Source organism: Perca fluviatilis, chromosome 18 (assembly GCF_010015445.1).
Source record: "Perca fluviatilis chromosome 18, GENO_Pfluv_1.0, whole genome shotgun sequence".
Classification (NCBI taxonomy): Eukaryota; Metazoa; Chordata; class Actinopteri; order Perciformes; family Percidae; genus Perca; species Perca fluviatilis.
The window spans coordinates 7,217,656-7,222,947 of NC_053129.1; the positions used below are offsets into that span (position 1 = coordinate 7,217,656).

At 44.7% G+C, this 5,292-nt stretch overlaps 1 pseudogene; it reads left to right on the forward strand.

Annotated features, from left to right (window-relative positions):
* Positions 1–1,122: 1,122 nt before the first annotated feature.
* Positions 1,123–4,503, forward strand: LOC120547200 (annotated as a pseudogene).
* Positions 4,504–5,292: the final 789 nt, after the last annotated feature.

Genomic DNA, 5,292 nt, shown 5'->3' on the forward strand with positions numbered 1-5,292 from the left:
TTGAGGACTGGGAGGAGGACTACCTAAAATACCAGTTCTGGAAGGGGTTAGATGATCCACTCGCCCAGATACTGCTGCTCGAGGACACTACTCTACCTTTTAGAGAGTTTATGGACCGAGCCCTTTGGGTTTGTGGTTCCTCCCTCACAGTAGCGCTAGTCGACCCAGAGCCAGCCAATCCAGTACTAGAGCCCTCCTCATCGCCGGTTCCGTCCGGCTCAAAGCCCTCATCTCAGGCCCAACTCAGCAAAGAGCCATTCGACAGCCCAGTCGGACAAGAGCCAGCAAGCGTCTGCCCAGTCAACCAGAAGCCAGAGACTGCTCACAGCGACTGCCCAGCCGAGACTGCTCACAGCGATTACCCCGCAGAGACTGCTCTAGGCGAGTACCCATCGAAGCCCTCATCATCGCCGGTCCCGTCCGGCTTGAAGCCCTCATCGCCGGTACAGCCCGGCTCGAAGTCCTCATCGCCGGTACAGCCCGGCTCGAAGCCCTCATCGCCGGTTCAGCCCGACCCGAAGCCCTCACTGCCGGTACAGCCCGGCTCGAAGCCCTCATCGCCGGTACAGCCCGGTTCAAAGCCCTCCTCGCCGGTACAGCCCGGCCCCAAGCCCTCATCGCCGGTACAGCCTGGTTCAAAGCCCTCATCGCCGGTACAGCCCGGTTCAAAGCCCTCACCGCCGGTACAGCCCGGCTCAAAGCCCTCATCGCCGGTACAGCCCGGTTGGAAGCCCTCCTCGCCGGTACAGCCCGGTTCAAAATATTTGGGGGGGGGGGGCGGTACGCCTCCTAAGGGGACCGTGGAGGTCCCGCCAACACGGTTCCCTGGACTGCCGTGGCCGCCTGAGGAGTCAGCACCGCCATGGCCGCCAGAGGCCGTCTCCGCCATGGCCGCTCCGAGCCACTGGTTCAGGTACGTGGATGACACATGGGTGAAAATCAAGACCAAAGAAATCAGTCCTTTCACAGACCATATAAATTCAGTGGACAACCACATCAAGTTCACAAGAAAAGCTGAGGGAAAACCAACTCCCCTTCCTGGATTGTGGGATAAGTTTGCAGGAAGGGGGAGAGCTCCAGGTGGAAGTTTATCGGAAGCCAACCCACACTGACCAGTACCTAATGTTTGACTCTCACCACCCTCTAGAGCATAAAATTCGCACTTTCGGGCAGAGACCGTGCCAACAAATTGGGAGGCCAGGAATAAGGAACAAAAACATGTGAAACACGCATTAAAACAGTGTCACTATCCTGAGTCGGCGTTTGTCAAAATCCAATCCAATCCAACTTTATTTGTTAAGCGTTTTCAAACAACCAAAATTGACCAAAGTGCTGTACAGAAGAATAAATAAGACATCATAAATAAAATACATAACAATATAACATGAATACAAAATAATAGCTGCGCAATGAAAAACAATCAATCTAAATAATTAAAAGTAGTACAACAAGTCAACATCTTACTAGGTGTCAAAGGCCACAGAGAAGAGATGGGTTTTAAGACAGGATTTAAAAACAGACAAGGAAGAGGCCTGTTTAACGTGCAGAGGCAGATCATTCCATAATTTAGGAGCCGCCACAGCAAAGGCACGGTCTCCTCTGAGCTTCCGCTTAGTGTTAGGCACACCCAGGAGCAGCTGACACACAAGAACCCCCCAAAAGTTGCTAAACCATCAACCGAACTAAATCATAAGGGCAGAAGAAGCCATACTATTATCCCATATGTGACTGGGCTGTCTGAGAAGTTCCGGAGAGTGTTCTCTAATTACAACATTCCTGTATATTTTAAACCTAAGAACACACTGAGACAGCGTCTAGTCCACCCAAGGACAAGATTCCAAAACATCAAAAGAGCAACCTGGTGTATGCGGTCAAATGCAAGGAGGAGTGTAAAGATCTGCACATTGGTGAGACAAAACAGTCGCTCAGCCGACGCATGTGTCAACACAGGCGGAAAAACTCTTCGGGACAAGACTCAGCAGTCTATACTCATCTACAAAAAGAACAACACAGTTTTCAAGATCAGGATGTCTATATGCTGGACAGACACTGCATGAAAAGTGGGATTTTCGTCAGTATGCGGCACTGTAGATTGTCGTAGAACTTCAGGTTTACGGCTGTACACTGCAATTTACAGGCAACACTGAAAACTGCAGTGAATTGTCGGAAATTGATGTGGGCCTTGCTTGGCAGTTGTCCCCCCATGACCCCCCCTCCCTCTAATTCTAGGGGAGGCTTTAACATGTAAATGAAAATGCTGTGAGCTATACAAATGCAAATCAGGGTAGCAGCAGGGGGAGTTTTACCCCAGGTGACATTTTTTTAAAAGGTATTAACATAATTTTAAGAAAATCTCTTAAAATAGATCAGACTCAGTATAGCCTAATTGTAGACTCTTAAATTTTAGCTTGAATTGATTTATTTAATGAAAGTATGCTAGTTTAATTACTCTGTATGTCATTATTAATGACTAATGTTATGCAAAAAGATACACAAAATAATTTATTTCAACAATTAGTTTTAATCAGGCTTTGCCACAAACTGTACAGTTTTTTTAAGAACTGTCTTTCTGCTGACACCAAAACACTGTGCTTCACATAAAGCATATCAGCTGTGTCATTGCATGACAAAGTCCCAACCATTTGTCTTCTTAAAATACTGGCAAATTCAGCACCATATTCACATGTCCATGGCATATGAAGCTGTTGGCTCTGCTGAAATGGCCTCATAATCTAGACCTCAATTGTCCTATTGTTATAAAACTTTCCCAGTATTACATTAAATCTCACTGTAATTCACCTCCACACCAGTGTGTGCGCTGTTCGCGCCCTGCTGGTTAATCTGCCCCTCTTTGTTTCTCTATCACTCTGCCACACCCACTACCCCCGCCCTCACTGCTTCCATTTGAAAAATAGCGGCGGGACTCGGGAGATGAGTCCGAGAGTATGGGAATATGTCAGGCCAACTGGTGAAAGAGTTGTCTGTACACTCTGTCAAACTTCACTTGGAAACAAACAGGAGTTGTTCAAGACGTTTGGAGCGGGTTTTTTTCTCTCCTCCAATCACCTCCGTGGCTCCAAAGATGCGCTCACAGAAATGAAAAAGACAACGTAAGTATATGATTATTTATGAAACGGCGAGCTATTCTGTACTGTTTACTCTTGATCGTACAATGACTGTCTTTGGATGTTAAACAGGCTACTTAGACTTGGCAGTAATGTTTTAAACCTGCAATTTTAAACGCGAGCAGCACAGAGCTCTCTTTCCTTGTTTAATTTTACTGTGACTTATGTTTTTTTATTCATACCACTCTCATTTAATTGTTTTCCAGCTGCCTGTAAGACATATTATGAGACAGCACGCAGGAGCTTCAGGTAGAAACAACCAGATGTGGCATCGCGGGCAGAAGCTGTGAAGAGATCAGCTCGGAGTCGGTCGAGAAGAAAAGAGGGTAAGATTAGATCCGTTTTTGGTCAATATGAATATTTTTCAGGTGCATTCATAGATGTGTTGTGTCCATAAGCAGTGCATTGCGCAGTACTGATTTTCAGAGAGACAGAGTGGGCTGGCTGCGGATGAGGTGGGCATTTGTAAGTGCGCCACCATAGACCTACAGGACAACGCACCACAGACGTCTGCAAAATGGACCAAATTCATACCCAATGCTGCCGGTTACCTACAGCTCCGAGGCGGCCGCGGGTTAGGGGTTGACGGTGCTGCTTCTCGTGAGCGTGGGATATTTGTTGTGTGTGCTGTGTGTCTCCTATGCTTTGTAAATAGTTTTTTTCTGATTGCGTTTGTGTTCTGTGTCAATAAAGCTCTATCTTATATTGAATAAACAGCACGTTCCTGGCAAATCATTTTAATTAGGATAATCATGACATGAATATACAACATAGCATATATGAAATAAATATATATATATATAATACATAAATATATATATATATATATATATATATATTCAAATAAAATCTTATTATTATAATAATGACCCAGGTTGACCAATAGCCTAACCCATGACAGACCTGTCAACCAATCACGAGAGATTTTTCTTGTTTAAAAGTAGTGGTTTCATCCAATCCTGAGTGAGGAAATTCCAGCCAGGCCAGACGTTCTCTGGCCAGGCGCCTATTCATATTCTAATTAGATCCATTAACAACTCCGCGGGAGCTCTCCACATACGTCATGGTCCGTTTCCGACAATATGTGGCACAGACGAACGTGACGTTCGCAGCCTGTAAATTGTCGATAACTGCCGAAAATTAGGGGGATTTCCGGGCGTTTACAGGCATTTACGGGGACGGAAATCCCACTTTTCATGCAGTGAGAGAGGATAGGTGGTTTGAAAGAGGTGTCAAGAAGGCCATATTTGTTAAAGTGGAGTGACCCTCTTTAAATTGGGGAGGTGGGCTGAGACATCATTTGTCTTCAGCCTACAACATGGTTCTGAAAAACATTCCCAGGCGCTTTACAGACACACCATCCTGCTCTACTTCTTGAGCAGGGGGAGGGGCATCATCTGAAGCTGCTGGGATACCATCTTCTCTGGCAAACACAAATGGACTACATTTTAGCAGTCATGTGACTTCATGCCATGAGATCATGTGACTGCCTTGTGTATTAAGGCCAGAGTTACTTCCGGTGCACACTAAACAACTGATGAAGGTGTTTGGATGAACACTGAAACGTCTTGTATTTTATATTTTTTAATCCAGTGTTTTTAAATTAAAGCTTTGTTGAAACTACAATTACCTGGATGCATAAATTAATCTCCATAGATATCTCTTCTTATATTTTCTACTCTCTTTCCACTATACCATGTCCTCCAATCTATCTATCTCTTCTCCCTCTACTCTATCTTCTCTTCCTACATCCTCAGCTCTTCTTGCTCTTTCTCCTACAGCCTCGGCTCTTCTTGCTCTTACTTTATCTCCTCTTCCTCTCCCTCTACCCTGTCCACCACCTCTCACTTTTACACCTCTTCTTTTTCCACAGCTCATTCTTCTTCTTTTTATTGTCTTTTCTCCTCATTCATCTTCTTTGTTGTTTTTCTCTTCCCCTTTTGTAGTTGTTGTAATTAAGACAGCTGTGTGAACAATTAGGAAATTGGCTTTTTCTGTGTTGAGTGGATTATGTTGAGTAAAATAAAGTTGTAACAGTGCTGATTTTAATAACCATGTATGTTTTATGTTTTAAGTAATAAATTGTATGCTGCAACCGGGTTATGAAAATAGGAATGAATCTATATGACTGCTAATGTAAAGACTGATCTGGTTATCACAATCCTCA